We start from the raw sequence: 23,933 nt of genomic DNA on the forward strand, positions 1-23,933 counted from the left end.
AGACACGTCATCCGCCACCACTGGATGACGTTTGTGAGGAAGATGGGAGAATATGGAAAGGTAGCATGTAGAATAGAATGAAGAGAATAGAGTAGACACATCATTGTCATTGTCACCAGTACAACGAGACTGGGATAACACCGAGTCTCGGCAACTGTGTGCGCCGCCATCTTTCTATTGCTTTACTATTCCTATTGCAACAACACATCATCAGTTGGGTAAAACTAACCTGTCTCACGACGGACTAATACCAGCACAGGTTCCTTATTAGTGGATGAACAATCCAATCCTTGGTGAATTCTGCTTCCCAATGATAGAAGAGCCGACATCGAAGGATCAAGAAAGAGCCTCCTAAGCTTTTAGTGAAGAAAAGAGAAAATATTTATAAACAAACTAAAGGCATAATGAATCTAGTTGAATTAAAAAGGGTGCTCGTATGCAAGCGCCCCTAAACCCACCTTGAGAGAGCAAGCGCATTCCTGCCTTAGTAAAAAGCCAGGAAATAGTTTTGATTGCAAAGTAATGATTCAACAACCTTTTGAATCCATGTTAGGACTACGGACCTAAAACTAAAAACCATGAAGAATTGTGAATTCTTTAACTGATAGAGCTTATAGTATACTGCAATGGCTGGTACTTTGGGGGTAGAGAAATTTAACAGCACAACAAGAAGGTCACTTTTTCAAAGCTGCTCCCTGACACAGCCTTTGTGTGTGGGTTTTGCATGTTCTCCTTGTGACTGCATGGGAGTCCAAAGACATGCTTGCTGGGTTAATTGGCCACTCAAGATGCTACATTTATTTCACGTATATAGCACTTTTCCACCACTTGAGGAGTTCCCAAAGTTCTTTACACTGCTATTCACATTCACCCATTCACTCCCACATTCACACACCAATGGAGGCAGCTGCAAGGCGAGACACCTAATCCATCCATTGGGAGCAATTTGGGGTTCTGTGTCTTGCTCAAGGAGGTGTGGGCAGGGGAGATGAGTAAATGGAAAGTGCAACCCTCCGATTGAGAGCCTGCGCCAGGGTGTACCCAGCGTTTTCCTCACTGTCCACTGCAATAGACTCCAGCCTTCACAACGCTGAGTCGGAACAAACAGGTAAAGAAAATGGATTGAAACTTCGTCATCCATCCACATACATGGTTGTTTAAGTCTTGTTGTAATCAAAGCCTCTTCTCCATCCATTTTTTATTCTGTCTCTGGTAGTCACAGTAACAGTAATTCATTCTTGGTCCTCTGCCATCATTGTGTTACATTTATATTTGGTTTTAAGCAAGTCAAAGCATTCCAGTCCAGCTAATAAGCCATCAAAGAGAGTCTAAAAATATCCCCTAAGCCTCTTCTCCCCGCTGCATTCATGTCTCAAAAAGAAATATGACAAATGGCAGTCAAATCTCACTGTAACAGGCTTTAAGTAGCTTTGACTCTGACACCGTGTGTCAACCCACCATCATATCACTGTACTCGCCCGGCGTCAGCTTTCTGTTGTCTTTCGAGGCCCATCATCGCTGGATTCAAGTGTCCATAAAACACGGCATTTCTAACAAGAACGTTGACACAAAATGTGTTTGGCGTGTCATTGAGCGTCCTTTCACATTCTCTTCCCCTGCAGCGGTGCCGAGGCGCTCATTTTCTCACCTTGTTTTATTCTGGGCTGAGACCGCGGAAGAGATGCATGGGCGATTATTGCCTTGTGTTCAGGAACAGTGACAATGGGCGCTGAGCCATGGACCATGCTCGGGCTTTCATTTGTGTCTCACTGGCCGTGAAATACACCTCAAAATGAACACAGCGCATGACAGCACAGTTCACTGCATGACTCATGTGGAGGAGTTGAGATAAGATGTACAACTGAACAATGAGATCCAAACATATTTTTGCATTAATTTAAAGAATGACTTGAAACTGATGGCAGTAATTGTAACAGAGCACTTAACGCTGTCCTTTACAGTTTCAAGCTGACCTGCCAGAGATTAAATGAGGCTTTACCTTAGTTTTCTGAGAGCCATTTTCATTATTATGCCCCACTTATCAAACTGGGACAGAATATTCCCCGCTCGCAAACGTACGGTCACCACTCCCGTGAAATCATAAAGCAGAAAATCACCATCCATCTGACACTTTTCACTGAGGGAATAGCGGCAATAACTCCTCACTGGGTTGGCATTTGGAAGTTGGACGTTTGCGCCTCAGGGACAGGGACGGGGACAGGAGTTGTGTGTCGAGAGTGGAGAGGGAGCAGAGAGCACTTTCTTCCCCTGCTGTACGGAAAGGAGAGAGCCACAGCTGCCGCTAGGGCTGGCCCCGGTGGGCACAGACGTTGGGTGAAGCCCCTACATTTCACTGTACATGCTGCACAGCAGGGGGTGTCCCAGAATAGAAGACAATGATATGCGTTGGTGGGCTCTTTGAGAAGAGAAATGTAACACGCCATATGGGCGCCGGAGCATGCAAAACACAGAGGCGTCGCTTTGGACACAGTTGTCTGATAGCGCTGATAGCTTTCATTCCCGAGTCTGACAGCGTCAAAGCAGAGGATTTCACTGAATACCTCAATTCTGGGTTTGGCTTTGTAGCGACGGGTTGGACAAAATGACAAAATATGATGTGTCCGCCGGATCTTTTTCCAAATAAATCTCAAATCTCTTCTCAACAATACCGACGTAAAGCTCTGAATTTCCACAGCTTTTAAATTTACTGTCTGCTCGTATTTTTCCTTCAGCTCCTTTATTCCCGTACGAATTGGTCTTCCAGCCGGTTTGATGTTTTAGTCGGTGAGTGAAAAACGGCTTGAAATAAACCGCGCCATAAAAACTTGGCAGCCGGATGACAACGGAAACCGGCGCAAGATTAAAACAGCAGACCCGGACTTGTAAACACAAGTATGTGACCAGGCTCGATTGTTTTCCATTTCAATTGATTGCAATTTAATGGAAACACACTGTGACACGTTTTCTATTTACAATTATCCACCGCATTAATATGCCTGGACGGGAGATTTATTGATAAATCTATGGAGGCTGCAGTGCAATGTCACACCATTAAATATTATTAGAAACAGATGTTGAGATTGTAATGATAGTCGATACTAAGCATGTGAGTGTTAGAAATAGGGCAGACACTGATTATCAGTGTGTTCCGGTCACAACCACTCACATTTCAGTGCTTTGCGGACTATTCATTCAGACATTTATGAAACTGAAACACAGCTGCGGAATGGTGGTTTAGTCTTTCCTCACAAGGGCAAAGGTGCACATCTGGATCATTGTTGTTGGTTTGCATGTGATTCTTGTGCAAGCACTGGTTTTCTTCTGGTCCTCTGGAATACAATATTATATACATATAGGTACATCTCAAAAAGTGGAATATCGTGAAAATGTTGAAGATCTTTTGTCCCTCATTTCAGAAAGTCCAACCCATATATGATATAGGCTCAAGACACAGAGTGAAATATTTCCAGCCTTTATTTCTTGAGATTTTGATGATTATGGCTTACAGATAATGAAAACCCAAAATCCATTGTCTCAGAAAATTACAATATTCCATAAGATCAAGAAAAAAAAGGATATTTTAAACAAAAATGTGAGGCTTCATTTCATTTCTATGCACTCAATACTTGGTTGGGTCTCCATTTGCATGATTTACTGCGTCTTAGCGGCGTGGCATGGAGGCGATCAACCCTGTGGCACTGCTCAGGCGTAATGGAAGCCCAGGTTGCTTTGATAGCAGCCTTCAGGTCATCTGCATTGTTGATCTGGTGTCTCTTACCTTCCTCTTGACCATAGCCCATAGGTTCTCTCTGGGGTATAAGTCAGGCCAGTCTGCTGGCCAATCAAGCACAGTAACACCAAGGTCATTGAAGCAGCTTCTGGTACCTTTGGCAGTGTGGGCAGGTGCCAAGTCCTGCTGGAAAATGAAATCAGCATCTCCATAAATCTTGTCAGCAGAAGGAAGCATGAAGTGCTCTAATGTTTCCTGGTGGATAGCTGCGTTGACTGTGGACTTCAGAAGACACAGTGAACCGACACCAGCAGGTGACATGGCAGCACAAATCATCACAGACGGCGGAAACTTCACACTGGACTTCAAGCAACGTGGATTCTGAGCCTCTCCACTCTTCCTCCAGACTCTGGGACCTTGATTTCCAAATGATATGCAAAATGTACTTTCATCTGAAAAAAGGACTTTGGACCACTGAGCAACAGTTCAGTTATTTTTCTCCACAGCCCAGGTAAGACGCTTCTGACCTTGTCTCTTGTTTAAAAGTGGCTCGACACGAGTTTCTATCCCATGTCCAGGATTGGTCTGTGCGTTGTGGCTCTTGACGCGCTGACTCCAGCCTCAGTCCACTCCTTGTGAAGCTCCTCTGAATTCTTGAATGCATGTTGCTTGAAAATCCTCTCAAGGCTGCGGTCATCCCTTTTGCTGGTGCACCTTTTCCTACCACACTTTGTCCTTCCACTCAACTTTCTATGAACATGCTTGGATCCAGCACTCTGTGAACTAGCAGCTTCTTTAGTAATGACCTTTTGTGGCTGACCCTCCTTCTGGAGGGTGTCAATGACTGTCTTCTGGACATCTGTCAAGTCAGCAGTCTTCCCCATGATTGTGTAGCCTACTGACCTAGACCGAGAGACCATTTAAAGGCTCAGGAAACCTTTGCAGGTGTTTTGGAGTTAATTAGCTGATTAGGGTGTGACACCATGACTTTCCCAAACTGAACTTTTCCACAATATTGTACTTTTCTGAGACACTGAATTTTGGGTTTTCACCATCTGTCGGCCATAATCATCAACATTTCAACAAATAAAGGCTTGAAATATTTCACTCTGTGAGTCATGAGCCTACATCATATATGGGTTTGACTTTCTGAAATGAGTTACAAAATATACTGAACATTTTAATGATATTCAATTTTTTTTTAGATGTACCTGTATGCGCAATAGCTTATTCTAGGTCTTTCTGTGTTTACCCAGTGATTGATTAGTGACCTCTTCTCTGCCTGGACCGGCTATTGTGAAACTTATCACTTCATTTTAGAAACCAAGTTATAACAAAATATTTGAGAAGCACTTTGACACTATAAATGGTAACATTTCACTTACTCTACATAATCACATTTACACACAATGGTGGTGGCTGCCATCAATCAGGACAGGAGCTATTTGAGGTTCAGTGTTGCGCAAGGGCACTTTGACATGTGGACAGGTAGAGACTAAGGCACTGTTAATCACAGCTCCCAAACCACATCTGGTTGCATGATACTTTATACCTGATGTGAACATACCACAAGGATACTATTATGTATTTAAAGTGCACTCGTCTACAAAATCTCTCTCCTCCGTTGTGATATTTCACAGAAGTACTCATTCAACCCAACCTTTGTGATGTTAATAGTGACAATCCGATAAATGTCATTCCGCAGTTTGGTTGCTGAATTGTTTCATCAGGTCCCACTTGACATCTGATGTAATTCATTCTTTTGTATGTTGAGTGCCCTCCCTCTCCCATCAGACATTAAATCAGATTAACATTTGAGCTCTGGGTAGGCTAAAGCAATGGACATTGATCCACTTAGCCCCCTCGTCCACAGGTCTCTTCCCCTCAAAGCTCTTGTTCCAGTGAATTATCAAGAAACCCCGTCTCTTAAAGCGAATGAGTTGGTCCTCAAAAGAGAGATTAGCCCACGTTCATCAGAACCGCAGCTCATGGGCAAGGAAAAAAACAGGACGAGTGTTTTCCTTTGGTGATGTGTGGAAATTATAGTCGTGTCAACAGAAAGGCAGACTGTTCAATTAGGCAGCGGGCTCCCTTCAGCAAACGAGCAGCGGCAACAATGATCCAATCAGGCGGAGCGCTGGCTGGTTAATATGTCCCGTCACGTCTGAGCCCCTTTATCTTCGGGTAATGCCACTCAATGCCAGAGGGGCCTCGCAGCCAACCGCTTCCAATTGATTTAGAGAGCATCAAAAACCAACATTACCTTTGACGAAAGGAACCAGGTTGATGCACTCAGTGGCGGAGAAGTGGCTTTCATGCAGCCTACTTAGTTCAAACTGCAGGCGTCGCTTGGAGACGCGAACTGCTGACATTTAACAAAGACAGTAATGTGACCTCCAGGGCTACCATTCAGTGTGGAAAGGTCAAAGAGCCGGACCCACTCTCTCTCAAGCTGGAGGAGTACGGTTAGTGACTGCCAGGGCTGTTTGTAAAAAAGTTTGATTGTAGTTATGCAATGAAACCCTTTGTTCAGTCAGTGTGGCAGGGAGTCAGAGGCAGCACTCGGGGATACATAAGTACAAATGAAAGGTGAAAATGCAAAAAGCTTATAGAGCACGAACGATGATTGCAGACGCCTTGTAACCCACCTGCTTGAGTTATTATTGCTTTTACACAGACCGGCTGACATTTGCATTCCACTTTCTGATACCATGTTTACTAAGAGGCCAATACAGTGCTGGAAAACAGAAATGCCGGTACATTGAACTCCAACCTTGGCTCTGTCATCCATGAATAATACCCTGCAGCGCTATCGCGATGAAGGAGTCGCCATCTCCCACTCATCGGGCTCGCTCTCTGTTGAGCCAGTGTCCCAGCATTGACTGCCGGGTTGTAATTCTCTCCAGAGATTGGAGCTGACAATCTTCGGCTTGCCAGGCACAAAATCCTGTTTATCTGTCAAGACGAAGCGGCTGGAGCCCACCATTCTCTCCCAGCTCTGCCTGTAAGCTCTCTGGGTAGACAGAGTCTTAGACAACATGAAGACAGAAAGACAGGCCTGGTAGTTCAAAAAAAAAAAACAAGAAAGAAAAACTGGCTGTGCCATCAGCACACTTGACACAGAGAAGTTAGGTTAGTTGAGGCTCACCAAAGTAATGCAAAGAATCAAACTCAGATTCGGAAGTACTCGTAACTTTCTAGACTTCATTCTCAAAAAGTTTCAAGGGCCTCCCCACTTTCCCTCGCTCAAAGTTGCCAATTGATTTCACATTATCTTATCTGAAACCTGGTAGTGTTGAAAGGCTGAAAAAAGAAAGAAGAAGAAAATTAGAGCAGTGATGAAAGGCCTTGAGACTATTTCAGAGATCAGTGCTTCTGCTGGAGTGGCTTACACGCAGCTTGTTCATGTAAGAGGGACTCAAGACAGAGGGATTACAGAGCAGCAAACATGGCCGAAGAGGACAAATGTGTAACTCGGAGAGCGATGGCAGCTGTGGCTGCCTCGTGAGCCAAGGTGCCAGTGGAGAGTGAGAGGGGAGTGTTGATGGGGCTTGCTGGGTGGAAAAGGAGTGATGCGAGGCTAAGGTCGGGCAGATGGTGGCTGATAATGAGGGTGTCGAGGTGTAGAAGAGGAAGAGGGGGGGAGCCGTGCTGTTCTCAGGCGAGTGCTCGGCACTGACTTCAGAACCAGACAGACTGAGAGAAAAAAAAAAAAAAAAAAAGAGTAAGCGTGTGGGAGGCAGAGGGAGGAATGCAAGAGTATGCCCTGTGATGGGGGAGAGCCCGGTAGCTCTGCGCAACCTTTGTAGCCAGCACATCTTCCCATGATGTCCACACTTGGGGATCAAAGCTCGCGGTTCTTTGTAATTTCGCATTTTCAATGCAGACGACTGGAGTTCACATTCAAACTTGTTCAGTCCAGGAAGTATTCAGCAATACAAACATGATGAAACTCAGTAAAGTTAAGTTTCCAGAATGTTTTCACTAACTACGTCTAACATAAAATACTTTGAAATGCTGACGCTGGCTACTATTAGTGGATGCCATGGATCACAGAAATGCATATAATGTCCGAAATGAAGTGTCTCAAAGAGAACTAAGTTTTTACATTGAAAATCATATTTACAAATATTCCATGTCCTTAAAAGGTTTTTATTCAAAAGTTGCTAAGATACAATTTGGTACCATCACTGTATTTTCATAGGCACACTAGGCAGTTAACTCATCCAGACTGCAATGTAAATATTTCAAATTAGAAATGGGTTCATTCAAACACGAAAGACTTTTGTTGACTTTTATATGAACACATCAATTTTGCGTTTACGTGACAAGGTTTACAAAATGATGTCCATTCAGACAGAAACAGCAAAAAATGATGTAGTTTTCATATTGGGCCACTAGTGAGTGCTGTTGTTTATTGTTGTAATGAAACCACAGACTAGTGCACAGAAGGATTCGCTATAACCATTAACAATGGCGAGTACACAGACATTTGTATGGACAGACCATAAAGATGGATCGCTATTACTGATGACTCTCAACAATGAAACTATCAAATGTCCCAGGAGAACATGGACTGGGAGTCACGACACTCTGGAGGCAAACATTGTTGTTATTGTCCATCTACTTGCGCATGTACAGAAGAACTATTTACTACGACTGAGGTGCGCATGCACAGTAGCAGCATCTCCCCGTTTCCAGAAATGTGCATTTTCCCCCTGTTTCTGAAAAGTTCAACTTTAGGAGCCGTTTCAAAATGTTCCATTTTCAGTGGTTCCGAACGCCATTGTCATGTGAACGGACACTCAAAATGCGTTTTCACTTGACAACGTTGTCATGTAATATGAGGCCTAAATTTCTCCCAAATCATAAAAAACTACTTTTTCCAGCTGAAGAAAACATAAACTAAAGAGCACCGATGTAAGTTGGTGCTAACTTTTAAAATGGTGAACAGTTGGCCTCCTTGTCACATTCTGGTGTTTTTTTTTTTTTTTTTTTTTTTTTTAAATAGAAACAAGTTTTTTTTTTGTTTTCAAACAAGAGCGAGTAACTCCCCAAAAACCTTCTGAAGTTTTCATCATGGAAGTGTTTTGCCAAATTTTAACATCTCAAATAGTAGAACTCTACTAGTAGAATAGTTTACCAATCAGTGGTTGGATTAGTTCTATTTTTTTTTTTTTTTAGACGGTTTTAGGTAACCAACATAGGACAGAATTGTTTTGTTTTTTCAATGTTCCAATGGAATTCTCTGTGTCCTTTGAGTAAACTCTCTTGGAATATTTTCCCAATGACCTGACCTTGCTGTTGAAAGCACGAGTTACCACTGATGCATAATTGATAAGAAATAAATGAGCTCATGCTAATAAAGCTGCAAGAACTGTGACATAGTTTATGTTCTTCGGTCTGGCTGCGGAACAACATCTTCAATGCCCACATGGACCCCGTCAGATAATTTGGTTTGGAAAAGTACAAATGGAATATGTTATCTCTGACAGCAGGCGAGTGGTAAGAACAGCAAAGAGAGAGCGATAACAACGAGAAGGACATTAGTAGTAAAGGGTTTGAGATGGTTGCAACGTTTCCTTGAATCGGCGTACAGTCCGCCGGAGCAGAGTATGTTACGCCACTATTATCTAATCAGTGCACATCTAAAGCCCCTCTGGATGCCAGCCTGAAAATGTGAGGAAATAAAAGAAGTCAGAAAATCAAATAATGTAATGAAAGGATGTCTTCTAATCCGGCTTAGATGTCATAATTTGTGTTGGCAGGAAAATGTGTGCCTTCGCAGTGTCACATTAGCATTCTGCTGGGATTTGATATTGCCGTTGACGGTGCTCTGTACTAATTCTTTAGAAAATAAAGACGAGTATTATAAGTTCGTTTTTGTTGAACAAACATTCTGATTAGCCTGCATATTTGTGAAAAGAGAATTTTGTGCTTTATTAAGTCCCTCCCCTCCCCCCCACCCTGCTTTCTGCCTCATTTGCTCGTGATGACAGTTGTCAAGCTCCACTGGTTTTTTTCATTAACAGCTCACATTGTCACCAAAGTGCTGGTGATACACCGGAAATGAGAGCTCATATCAATATTCCAGATGACATCTCGCGCACAATGCATCTCAAGTAGACGCCGGCTCCGCTGACACACAGACCCCTGAGGGAGAGCTGTTGAGGGACCCGTTTTATCATTATCGATCTACAAGCGAAAATCATGAGTCTGAAGGGGGGGAGGGGGAGGGATATCAAAACCAGCCCGGCCAAATTGAACATTTGCCAGAGATTGAGTGAGCTGCCAAAGACCATGAGGACATTTGATATTTTCCCAATCTGAAGCATTTTATCATTTAATCTGTGATCTCATTGGAAAACCAAAAAAAAGGTCCTTACGAGACTCATAAAGTCAAATAATGTGGGTTTTTTTTTTTTTTAAATGTTTGCTAAATGGAACTTGGTGCTGCCGCCATCTTGGCCAGGGCTCCCTTGAAAAACAAATCCTGCAATCTCAATGGGACTCACATGGTTGAATAAAGGTCAAATGTAATAAATACAATAATATCAGCACCTGATTTTGTTTTCCTTTAGGTTAGTGTAAGAGAGCGTTATGAACATTCTTGATCTTCATTTATGGCATTGCATCTGATATACAGGAGAGCTCCCGGGGCTTCTGAGTCAATACCAGTAGCAGTTGAAAACCTTTCATTAAGGTAGGTATAACACTTCAGTGGCTACCTTATTTTCTCCTTTATCTTGGAGGCTGGAAGGAGGAAATAAAGCACGAGCGAAAGCCTGGGCTCCATACGGGATAAAATCTATTCTCTATTATTGCACTGCCATTGCTTGAGGGCCGTCAAGCTAAAGGTAATGGCATTGCCGGTGATAAATTTATGGCTGAGCTGCTCCATGTTCCATGAGGGATATAACGGGCTGGGAATTGTCCAGATTGTCGGAGTCACAACTAAAATGATGAATGAGCCTCCAGTGACAAATCAACAACGTCATTTACAATGTCGTTGGAATGACTAAGTGCGCCGTAATGGCAGTCAACGCATCATATTTCCACCACGCCGCAGACGGCGAGACGTCAAACTTCCAGAACAACCGCGAGGGCGAGAACACATCGCGGATTGGATTGGGGTGAAGAGTCGCCTTGGAAAGCAGATGACAGGGACGCGATGGGTATTTGGGAAATGCCGGTGAAATGCGAGGCCTTGCACCGAACTCTGTGGCGGCTTGCGCAGGATCTCCTGCCTGTGTCCTGTTATTGAACACAGCAGTCCCGACGATTCCCACCTTTTATCCGCTCTCATCCACTCGCTGTCTCCTCCCCGCCGAACCCAGACGGTGAGTCGGTTCCGTGCCAATTAATCAATATCCACAGCTGAAGTGAGCTGGCAGGATTTCAGCGCAGCTAAGCTCATAGGGTACTAAAATGGCTCCACATTTCCATCTTTTATAGGGCATAAGACCGTCTATTAAAACAGGACATGGCTCCTCGAGGACCTAACTTTTGTCATCACGCACTAAATAATAATTGGTTTACCAAAGGTTAATTGCTCAATAGATACTAGGCCATTGGAATTTAATTGTGCTGTTAAATGCCTCGGTTGTAGCCCATGCTTTTGTAATAGCTCATTTGGCTTGGAATGAATGGAAAGAAAAAAAAAACAAAAAAACCTGTTTGGATCCCAGATGACTCCTAAAGTTGCTAACTGTTGCGAAGGAGTCTGCATCAGCGGCGGACTATCTAAATAATAATTTCTTCAAGCAGAAAACTCTCAAAGCACTAACTGTCTTTCATTTACTAATTAAGCACTATTTTTTTTTTTTCTTGATTAGTTTTCTACCCCTCCAGCCTTCAGTCTCGTCCTAGCACCGGTAGATATACACATGTCAGCAAGATCGGCCCGCGCATGCAGCTGCCTCTCCCTCAGCAGATAATGGGAACATTAAAATGCCAATCTGGGATTTTGTGAATGCATCAGTTATGCATATTAATTCTTATGCTCCTCAACGCTATGACTGGTAAGGTAAACGGAGAATATATGTTCCGCAATCATTTTTTTTTTTCACAATTGAAAATCATTTAATATACATCTATTATGGCTGTATTTCTACAGTGTTTGCAAATGAAAGCAAAAAATAATTACTTCAACTGTGGCTTCAGTGAAAAAGATAACGGCTTCTTTCTTTTAAAACGTCCTTGATTCATGCATCAGCAGGTCACCAGTTCTCTCTCAGGATGAAAAATACTCGTCTCCTCATTATCCCTCTGTTTGTTTTCATTAGATTAGGAATTAGGTCTTTAACATTGAACCATGCAAACCAGAAGATTAGAAGAAAAAAATAAAAATTAAATAGGCAGAAGAAAGACTGTTGCATATTTAGAAGTATTTGCCATTTGAAAAATATGTTTTCAAGTGCTGGCGCGGCACCAAGGGAACCATTTCAAGGTACGCCCAGTCAAGAACACAACATAATGGAATGCTTTATAAATTATGAAGAAAGCATCCATCCCCGCTATCAGCTGGTTTCAAAAGTGGCTGAGGCAGAGCTCTATCACATGAACCTGGGGCAGACGTCTCATTGCTGTTTATCAAACGTCCCCCTGGCAGGTCTGCTGGAAGGGGGAATGGCAGACTATCAAGTCAACTAAAACATAATTACTCTGTTTATGCACTTCCCTGTGCCCGGCCTCTGAGGGCAGATGTGACCCAATTATGAAGAGTGACTGACGACCGACTTGCCTCTTTTCTTTCGCTTGTATGATCCGCACCAGTCTCCTCGGCTGGAAATGACACATCCAAGCCACTGTGTCTTTCATTTGTATTGACCCATAATGGGAAACATGTATTTGTATTTGTGGTCAGCTTGGGCACACGGACATGATCCAACATTGAGCCAGCCAGAGGTTTTTTTTCCACTGTGGAAACAAAAGAAAAACTTTTCACCCGTAACAACAATCCAACATTGTCTATCCACATAAATGTTGGCGTATTCTCCATTGTTAATGTTTATAGCGCATTGTTCTCTGAGCGCATGTGTGTGTGTGGTTTCGTAACGGAAAAAAAAAACAGCACCCACTAGTGGCCCAACATGGAAACTACATCATTTTCTTTCTTTCATGATTTGCCGTGTAAACGCGGCGCCTTTCAGAAACTAAAACACAAAAACGATGCGTTTCCACTTGACATGTTGCATAAACAGGGTCTTTGCTCTTCTTCACCTTGCTCCAAGATGAACGTAGGAAAAGCAAAACACAGAAAAGCACTGCTGCTATTGCTTGATGACATTAAATTTGTTGAGTAAGACTTAATTGCACAATTTGTTGAGCATCTGGAGGGAAATATACATCAACAAGAGCAATCAGAGATTTCTGTCGTCCACCAAAGGTTGACCTGGACTCAGAAATTTGGTGAAAATCTGTCATGTAATTTTGACGTAATCCTTAAAAGCCTATAAAAGACAGATAAATATACGTCATTAGTTTTCTTATGTCCTTGACGGACGTAAAAACTAACTAACAGACCAAAAAATCTCAAGCGTATATAGTCTTTTTTTTTTAAGCTGCTTAGCATTTTACAAAGCACAGATGTGAGAAACATACACATATTCTCATGATGGTGGTTCCCGCAGCGCTTTCAGAAATCTGTTGGGTCGCTGCTAAACTGCAGCGGGGTTAAGAGATTGACGCATTCAGTAGATGTGCTGCACAGTGAGCTGAAAGGGGTCGTGAATCTCCTTAGCGATAATTCTTTCAGCGTTCCTGGCTACAAGAGATTTCACATATTCCGTGGTTCCTTGTGAGTATAACTAATATTGATTGATGCCACTTTTCAAATGAGCAGCACTGAAGAAGAAAAATAAAGACACGGAGGGAGGGGGGAGATTAAATTAGCCCCTTCTCAAAGCATAAAAAAGTTTACTCACTGCTGTTATCTGCCGTCCTTTGTCTTCAATCACCATTTCCAGTTTAAACAGTGATTTCTTAGACGATGTGTCAGGTGTGACTCTCCGTCTTGTAAGTTTGGCCTGCCAGGAGCTCTGAGGGTAATTTTCTTTATTCGGCTCTTAGTGACACATGTCATGATTTTTCTTTGTGCTTTGTACTGTACTGCTGCTGGTGGTGTTTCAGTGATAAAAGCAATTTCCTCTGCAGTGTCAACACAGTCTGACAAACAGCGGCGATAAGAAGGTTCCGTTTTATTCTCCGTACCTCTTTGTGCCTCTCTGAGTCAGCAGTTTTTTTTAAGTGTGGATGCCCTGCTTGCCCTGGAGGGCACCGGGAAATCCTAGAAGGGGTGGAGCCGTATGAAAGATTAACTCGAAAATATAACTATAATCATTTGGGCAGCTGACCTCAGGCAAGCTTGGGGCAAGATGCATCAATTTTTTAAAATACACAGTGAGAGAAGAGACAGGAATCCGTCTGTCTTCTAACCCAGCTTTATTCATTCCCAATGTCGCCAAAGAAAGAAAATCACTTAACATGTGGATATTCTCCCGCCATCATATTGTGTTACCAGCAAAAGAGTCTACAGTCACAGACAAAACCTGTAGAAAGACTTTTAGTGGTGAAAATTCCAAACAAAACAGATACGCAGATACGTAGATTGTGTGTATGGCATAAAGTTGCAGAGCGCGAGCAACCAATTTGTTTTAGTCGGTGCCTTTTTTTGCAATAAAGGATTATTTGATCCCCATGTAGTCACATTAGCAGTCCATTGCTTTATGTTGTTTTGGCAGATTTACCATCAAATAGCGCCCACCTAGTTGAAAGCAATCACATAGGACAGGGGTGTCGAACACGTGTCAGTTGACTAGTAAAACGGTGCCATAATAACCTTGAAATCTTTTCACTAAACCAAACAATTACTTTGAAAAAATTACAATCTCAACATGAAACCAATTTTAATGATTTTGGTGCAAAGTACAGTGAAATGTCCAGAAAACCTATAGCTTGTTCCATTTTGCATGTTTTTACAAACTCACCCTGACAGACTGATACTAGTTTGCTATTTTGTTTTATAAAGGAGCATCACTGATATTTGTGTCTGCTACTCTTAAAAAATGTGTAAAAAAAAACAAAACAAAAAAAAAAAAATCCACTGTTTTCTTTGAAATTGTTACAATTTCGGGTGTTACGTTTGACACCCCTGATTTAGAACAATCATAAATAAATCTGTGGGAATGGGAGCAGGGAGCAATTTTTCCACATTTGTGAAAGACTTTGAAGGGTTCCTTCCAAAAACCCTTTCATGAAGCTACACTGTCTAGACTCAAGACAGAGTCTACTATATAATAATACAATATAATAATACCTCCCTCCCCCTTCCATCCGTTCTCCATAGTTTTGTTTTGTTAATCTGGAAAGTCCCAGATCAACAAAAGAGTACCACTGTAAACCATTGGGGGCAGTGCTGAGATCTAAAGCAAAAAAATCGTCAAAGAGCAGCCGCATGGCATCTCAAGGTGTCTGACGACCTCAATATTAGTGCAACTTCCTATTGCCGCCATTGCAGTTGTCATTGACTCTTGTTGTTATTTGGCCAATATGTTGAAGACACAGCTAATTAGGTTCACGCCATCTTAAATGCATGTCTGTGTGTTGATGTGTACATACAGCATAAAAGAACCTGTAAATTGAAGTGTCAGTTAATGGCGCGAGTACCGAAGTAAATCTCTGAAAGAGATACCTTTCAAAGCCATATCTCAGACGTGGGATAATAGTGGAAAAAAATTACAATAACAACAAGAAAAACACATTCAAGGCTTTGAAAGCATACAAATGTAGGGGCAATCTAAAGGTTTACCCTCTGGAAACCTGACACGGCGCACACGGCGGAGCCAAGACGTCTGTGCAGATCCCCTCGAACATGCTGTCCAGGCGAAACAACCCCCTCTCCAGGGTCCCACGCATATGATTGTGGGCCTCCGGTGAAATTAGATTAAACGTCAACTCCCCGCTGTTTTTGTTGTGAGACATCCCGCTGCTAAGCGTTTGACAAGAACGCCTCACAAAAGAGATCGCCGCCCCACCGCCACCGCCACCGCCGCTGCCTGAGCACGGGCTGCCAGCCCGAGCATGTGACCTCTCGGCACCGGCCGCGCGGCAACAAGTGCTTTCCATCTCCTCCGACTGCTCGGCCTGTCAATCTGCCTATTCAAAGGTTCCCCCTTTCCGCAGGAAAAAGCTCATTTTGCCTTCCCCTTGGCCCAGTCACTCAGTGTCGCTTCAGTTTAGATTTCACAGGCTCCCCTGCAGCCTTGCGCCGAAGCTCCTGCGGAGGGAGCTCGAACTGCTGTTGTGGACCTGCTGTCCTATTAACACTGCAGGGGACAGGGGATTGGAAAAAAACTAAAACTAAACAAAAACAAAAACAAAAACAAAAAAATCAACTATAACTCTCGACTGAGTAGACGACCCTTGTGCCTTTCACCCGGCGTTAAACACAGTTTTCACATTGAGATGTTTTAACCGTGCATTAGGAAAACATCACTAAGAAGCTCTGAGCAAATATGTATCCCCAATCAGTCATGTGGGCAGATTTTCAAAGCTGTGCTGATTGGATAGATTTATTATTATTTTTCTTTTTTTCCCCCCTTGCAGTTTTAAATGCTCAATAGCCAGATGTCCTCTGGTGAGCTGCCTGTTTACAAGAACACCATCAGGCCCGTGGTCTGCCAACATCACAGAGGGGTTGAATCCTAATACAGCCTGATGCTTGTCTTGCTTCCAGTCTGCTACAGATTGCAAGGCCTTAGTAATGAGAGGCGCAGAAATTTACTCCGCGGCTGCTCCGGATTACAAATTCACAAGAGTCGGCACTCCTGTAACACGGCAAGAGCCCCTTTTCCCCTCTGCGGATCAATTCTAATTCTGCCCTCTGTGTCGATTGTCAGGCTCGTGTCTCTGTTTGTTTTAAGATTGCTTTAAGATGCTACCCTGGTTAACTTTACAACTAATTCTTCAGTTATCGTTTGTGTGGGTGTCTTGGTAATCTGTCCCCTCAACACCAATTCATTTAAAGCAGACAGCACTGAGGCTTCAAGGTTTTCAAGTGAAAATGCAACTCTTTTGTTGTGTTTTGGGTGACGTGACGGCGGCGCTCGAAGCCACAGAAAATGCAACTTATTGAAAGCGGCCCCGCGAAGGTGGAACTTTTTGGATATGTTATCTTGATTTTGCTATGGATCAAAAACTCATTGATTGGTAATGAATATATTTTAATATAGCAACTGTGTAAACTACTTTTGTTGTATTTATTTAGTTATGTATCTAAAGACAATGCTGATTAAATATTTGCGATTCATATTTGGTTATGAACCACGTCTATATTGATTAAGACTATGTTTACACGTTTTCAAGTGAAACAAACCTTTGTTTTTTGGGGTGGTTTGTTTTCACGACGATGTTGCTCGGAGCCACTGAGAAAGCAACTTTTGGGAAATGCTCCGACTTTGTCCCCACGTAAAGGTGGGGAAACACGGGACAAAGGACAACACAATATCTTACTTTAACTAAACTTTGGATTTGAAGGCATTGCAAATCCTGTTTTTATTTGTTTGGGAAAAATAAAATTATCCAACAAAGTTCCCATCAAATCACTGATTGGTTCTCCTTTGCTTTATCCGGGAGTATTGTTCATTGTCTGTTAGACAATTACAAACTTTGTCTTGTTTTGTGTTTTCCCTTGAGTGCTCTTGTGTCCCTGCTGCCCTTCTCTGAATAGCTCCTAGTCATGTGTTGACATAGTTTTTTTTTTTTTTTTTTTTTGGGTCCTACACATCAGTTGTCAGGTTTCCAGTGTAAGAGCATGTTATTGCAGCAGAGAAATTGCCCGAGGCTCCAAATTAAAACACGGTCACGGGCCAGCTTTCCCCGGGGCTTCTTGTCAACTTTTTTTTTTTTGATGTAACGAATACGTGTCAGGTGACAGTGAAAGATATGCAGAGATATCTCTTTAATTGACCTTGTACAAATAGCGCCGCATTTCTGGTTAGTAGTTCTAATCCCAGATTGGAGCTTAGATTCATGGAGGAAGACACCAATGACGTGAAGTAGTGTGTTAAAATTCTGTTACTTTCATACAAAATTTTTTTAATAAAATTGGGATTTTTTTGGGAGGGATCTTGTAACTAAAAGAACGATATAAAGACACAAACAACACTATTGGGCTGTGCGGACTTTGAGGTTCACTCACAACCCGTCTGCATCAAGGAAACTACATTTTGTCCTTTGGCTCCCATGTACGGACACAAACACAAATATTTGCTATTACCCTACCATATACGTATGTCCGATGAAAGGATATGTGGCACCTAAGGGAGCGGCATCGCCACAGAAAGAGACAGCCAAACTGGCCCTAAAAAGGGCAGATGTGCCTTCTATCAACTGGCAGCATGCAGCTATCAACCCCATAATCACAAAATTGTCCTCAACAAAGGCAGCCAGTGCTTTCTTGTCATTTCCTGTAGGTTATGAGTAGCCGAGTAGAAAATTGCCTGGCGCGGGCTCATGGTTGCATACCTGCTTCCGAAGTGCCTCTGCCCCGATTATTTTGTTTGCTGAAGCCCATTTGGGGGCTTCTGACTCACCAGGTTTCATCACATTTTCTGGATGGCAGCTTTTATCACAATAGCACTAATCACTCTTATTTCCTCGGGCTACAGTAATGTGACACTAAAGAGACCCAACAAGACAAGTGGGGAAACTCGAAATGAATGTGAACTATCCTTCGGTTAGAAGAGGGACTCTGAATAAAGATGAAATACCATTAAAACCAACAGATGACAAAAAAAAAAAAAAGAAAAAAAGCTTGCATATTACTGAAATTCAAACAGGAGCCGAACATTGGCCCGTGGGGCTCGGTTGGTACAATGGATGTCTTTCAATCAGAGGGTTGAAGGTTTGATTCCCCATCTCCCACTGTCGAAGTGTCTTTGAGCCAAGAAAATGAACCCCAAACCTCCCCCAAAGCATGGATTGACCACCTTTGCATGTCAGCCGCCTCCATTGGTATGTGAACGGGTGAATGTAATTAACAGTGTAAAAATGCTTTTTGAACTGCTCATGCGGTACAAAATCGCTATATAAGTGAAATAAATGTTGCCATTTAGCTGCATCACAGTTTTAGTTTCTCAGGGTTACATGACAGGTTTAACTGATGCATAATGCCGGATGGTAATGACCACTTTGTTGATCTGAAGCTATAGAAAAGACCAAATTCATTAAACCTCAAATAAGTTAGTGCTAAACAACATGAGTTGACAATGAAAGTGTTCAAACTGTTTAAAAGTCACTGTGTTCCTCTCAACATTCCAAATAATGAACTGTCAAAATGTTTCTTTCAAATGATTTGCTATGTAAGCTCTAATTCGTGGAAGCTCGCATTAGCAGTTTGCATAGTTAGTCCTTCCGAGACTGCATGAACTGACGCTCAAAGTAACAGACTTTACTAAGCACTCTAAGGAAGCTAAGGAAATTTAGTTGATTATTTCCTTGTTGTAACATTGTTTCTTGATTTTCAGGCCCTGTCCACAGGAGACAAAATGTCCTTTTCTTTTTTTTGTTCCTGCCCTTAAAAAAAATTTCCACACACGTGTCACTATGAAAACGGCTCAACACAATGTAGTACAGTGCCAGGCCTTTAGGGGGCGATGTGACTCACCAAATGCATAGAGATACGGAGAACAAAGAAACGTAGAAGAAGACACAGAGAAAACTCCTACTCCTTCTCGTACTCAACAAACCCAACATATCGCCTCATTAAACCGACTAACATCGGTAACTTCTGCTGCTCGACATGGAGCAAGTAGCCATTGTTGTTGTTATTAAGTGGCATCGCGGAAAGGGGGGCCGGGGCCGATGAAATCATCATTTTCAGCAAATGTGCGTCTTTGCCCGTCCAAACCTCAAAGTCCAGCCATCGTTAAAACACTTCCCCACGCTGGAACCCATGTTTACAAAAAAAAAAATAAGAAGAATCTTTCGGGCTCCAAAAACGCTGCACCGTGTGGATGATCAGCCAAAATCAATGCGTCTACATGAAACAAGATTCTCGTATGGACAGGACCGAAATCTTGATCAACTCCCTTTTAAATGCTGCCACATGCAGAGGGGGCGTGAGTAGCAGATCTCAGGATGCCAGTTGTGCCCATGAAAAATGTCCTTTTTCTGTAGACTCTTGTTTGGTGGATTGGAGGATTGAAGTTCTTAAAGGAACAAGACAGATTAGCAATTTAACAGCACACCCCAGCTGAGCCCATCCATAAGTGTCCAATAGAGTTGGGGTCAGCACTGCTTGAAGGACAGAACAGTACAACTGGAGTGAGTCTCTGACAAACCTCACTCTGTGGGGGGGGGGTTGTCATCTTGGTGGGCAGTTTGGTTCGAGGATGTGGAGATAAGGGAACGTTGTTGATTGCTAAATTTCATCTTCCTATTTCTTTATTCGTTAGGATGTGTGGATCACGCACGATTGTCAGCAACAGCAAATAAATGTTTCTTAAAAAAATTGTAATCCAAAAACGCATGTTCCTTACTAATGTATTACCATTCATGATAAAAATATTCAGTCTTTTCAGGATTTACATGCTTTGAAGCATTGTCACAACAAAAATATATGTTTGCTAAAAAAATTGATTCCACCTATATCTTTGACTTTTGGAGGTTGATGAAAAGCCTGAAGGTAAAGCCATTGCATTGAGCCACAGAGATGTTACACCAGGATGACTTTGATAATTGGTGTGTCGGACAAATAAAAGTCTGAGTCATAATTTACAATTGAACGCACTACTGGATTATTAACATCAAAAACGTACAGTGTGCGGTAAACTCATGCTCATATGTCCAAAACATCAAGACGTGCTCCCGCTTCTTCCAGGCGGGACAGCTGAGGAACGAAAGGTTTCCCCATACATAGTTCTACTGCCAATTACCTCCCGACACCCAATACATCATGCAGTATAAATAAATACATGTATATTCTGCACCTATATGTGGGTGTTTTGTGAGACAGCGTCGCTCAAAAAGGGAGCAACTGTGATTGAGTTATGACAACTTCATAGCGTAATGTATTACATTCAGTCCATCGTGCCTGGTCAACCCAGTCAAAGTCGTCCGACTTCTGACCCGGCAGTGTGATCTGAATCACGGGAGTAACTTTTCACTTTTCAGTAGAGGCCTCTTCTCAGACAGACAAATGAAGACCAGACCGTCTGCATCCTGCAGGTGAGCAATCCAGCGACTTTTGTCAGAGGACAACGTTCCCTTAACTAGAAAAACGGAATAATGGGCACTCACAGTCTGTCCTGAATGCTTTGTCTCCGGAATACCAAATGCGACGCTTTGCTGGAGAGAGGCCAGATAATAAAGCTCAGTCAGGATCAGTGAAGCCAGGCTCCATCGACGCAGCCCCCATTGTCGGCTGCCTCGCTCCCTGGGAGTCGCTGTACGTTATCAGCGATCATCAAAGGCACTGTCAGGAAAGTGTGGAACTGGGCCGTCCACGGGCTGTCCGAGACGCCAGACACATTCAAATGAGACAGGCTTATTAATTCTTCAAAAGCCACACGGCTTCCTTTTCCCTTAGACTCATTTTGGTACATTTAGGGATGATAAAAGCTCAGCCAGGGAGCTCTCCCGCCTCCCTCCGCTGTCTCTCTTTTTCTTTCTCACACATACATCATACATAATGCAGGCACATGCGTTCGGTGGATCTCGAGAAGATATTACTTCCTTTAAAATAGCTGTCAAGTTTCAAAGTGTTTTGTTGGAATGGAAATAAGGACATTTCAGGGACAAAACATTCCCAGTTGAAAGTGCACACGCAGGGAAATGTGCACTTTGCTACATATCGTTTCAGTATTTTTTCTTTTTTTTTTCGGCTTTCAGCACAGCCGTGCTTCTTTAATTGCTTTCATCATGAATCAAATCGACCAGCGCGTCGAGCTGGAGGAGTAAAAAGTCGTCGGATGCCGGGGCTGCTGATTCAATTCCCGCCTTGGATTGTTCATGTGTCTAAATACTGACGGCCAATTTGATCACGTCGGCGTGCACGTACGTTGCCTAGCAGTGGGCGCTTGCAAGAGTGATTGTGCAATCTGCCTCGATATTGCAGAGATGGCTTGAATACGCTATATTAGCCTAAGTATTTATTGGTCCCAAAGCATCAAAACAAAACTTTACGGAGAGTTTTTTCGTTGACATGCGAAGGAGGCAAAGTCGTTATTTCAGTCGAAACGAGGCAGCTCATTTCTCCCCCACTAATAAGATGAGTTTCACTGAAAAGAAAATGAAATCTCAGACAATGCAAGCTGTTTTAACAGGAGGAAACAGAGGAGGACAAAGCCTTAAAATTCATTACAGCTTCACTCTTCTATTTTTTTCCCCCCCAGCATTTCTACTATATTGCTACGCATCGGATTATATGTGGAACATCAAAAGCTTTAATTATCCTAATTACTCCCACAATTGCGAGCGGGAAGGCTCCTTGAATCCAGAGGAAAGCGCGAGTGTTTTCGCTGGCAAAACCAGTCGTTAAAATGCACATAATTTGAATGTTATATGAGTGCTTTAATTGGTGAATTCATGGTTATCAAGGGGGCCTTCTTCATTACAATTCAAGGGGCTCCTTCATGGTGGCCATATTTTCACATAATGAATGTGGTGCTTTTTCCCTCCCCCAGTGCAATAACTGATTGTCTTGAGTGGCGGCTCGCCCCCGACTCTACCTACACGCTCACGACAACTTTATTTTGTCCAACACATAAGTTCCGTCCATTTGCGATGCTGACACGATGCAATCTGCCTGAACGTGGTTCATTGAAAGCCATCAACTGCAACCGAACACCTCAACTCCACTGCCCGGGAAGTCTGCCGCTTCCTTTCGCCAAAACCACCGTGACCCCAAAAGTGAACCACACAGAACCAAGAGGAGCTCACACTCTCCAAACTGAAGGTATTGTTTCTCTCATTAGAGATTTGCTTAATTTCACAGTATAAGGCAGACAAAAATAATTGCTCCCTTTCTGTCTCATACAGAAACTGTGCGGCTTTTCTTTCTTTCTTTTTTTTTTTTTTTTTTTTTTAAAAACAGACCTGTCTGGCTTGCCAATTAAATGCTAACGCTTCCCTTTTGCAGCACAGCAGACAGAAAATAGAGTGTGTGAGCTTTTGACTTCTGTTTTGAAGAAACACAGCGCCGACACGTGCTGCTTTCACTTGGATTCCTTCTTAAGTGGACATGAAAATACCCGTGACTTCTTCCCTGCTATCCTTGACACAGCACAGACACAAACACCAAGACATCTTGATTGAAAATGGCTGCTTAAAAGTGTTGGTAGTAATTGCCAATTACACAATGAAGACTGCCAACAAATCTCATTTCTGGGAAGCCTGGAATCATGTGGACCCCCCCCAATAAAAAAAAAAAAAAAAAAAACAATAAAAAAAAGGCTTAAAAGTTCTGTTTCTTGAGCATCTTGAATTAAATGATTGTATCACCTCTAACCACAGCCAGCTACTGGATACGGAGATTTAACCAACTGTAGATGGAAGAGATCTTTGTTAATGTCATTGTGGAAGGTTTGTAACTAATCACTGCTTTGTAATATTGATATACTTCCTGTTATCCGCAGCATCTCGATGTGAAGGTGCAGATCACGACCAGCCGCACAGTTTTTCCACCCCCAACTTTTTCCAATAGGTGAAAAAAAAAAAAAACTTAAAAGGCCCTCTTGTTTGGTTTGTACATATTGAGCAGCTGCAGAAACGAGGCAATTCAACATCAATGACAAGCCTATTGAAATGTGAAGTGACACGCTTCAAATCAGTTATTGCACAACAACTCAGATAATTGGCAGTGTAGAGCAGTATAATCTCACGCACAGGTTTTTCCATGCAGATAAACGACGTGGATTCTCTTTTTAACTTTGGATGCTTTGGACTACTAATACTTTTAGACCCTCGGTTAGTATACGCAGGTAAGTTGGTCTTTGCTTCAAACAATCCGCTTCAAAGCTAAATTTACTGAGGTGGTCAGACTTGGGGAAGTCAATTGTTGGAAATGATCTAAGAATTAAAAATTAGGGTTTAATCGGGGCTCTAATTGAAATGTTCATAGGATAATTGACTGATGCGGATCCTTTTAATCACAGAAAGGATATAAAAATAAACTTAAAGTATTTTTTCCGCATGAGGAAAT

General features: G+C 42.6%; 1 protein-coding gene across 1 annotated transcript in view; it reads right to left on the reverse strand.

Annotated features, from left to right (window-relative positions):
- The window catches only part of mgat4c (mgat4 family member C), a 169,549-nt gene that overhangs the window by 37,485 nt on the left and 108,131 nt on the right, over positions 1–23,933 (reverse strand). The window lies entirely within an intron of this gene.

This window comes from Lipophrys pholis (genome assembly GCF_963383615.2).
Source record: "Lipophrys pholis genome assembly, chromosome: 11".
Classification (NCBI taxonomy): domain Eukaryota; kingdom Metazoa; phylum Chordata; class Actinopteri; order Blenniiformes; family Blenniidae; genus Lipophrys; species Lipophrys pholis.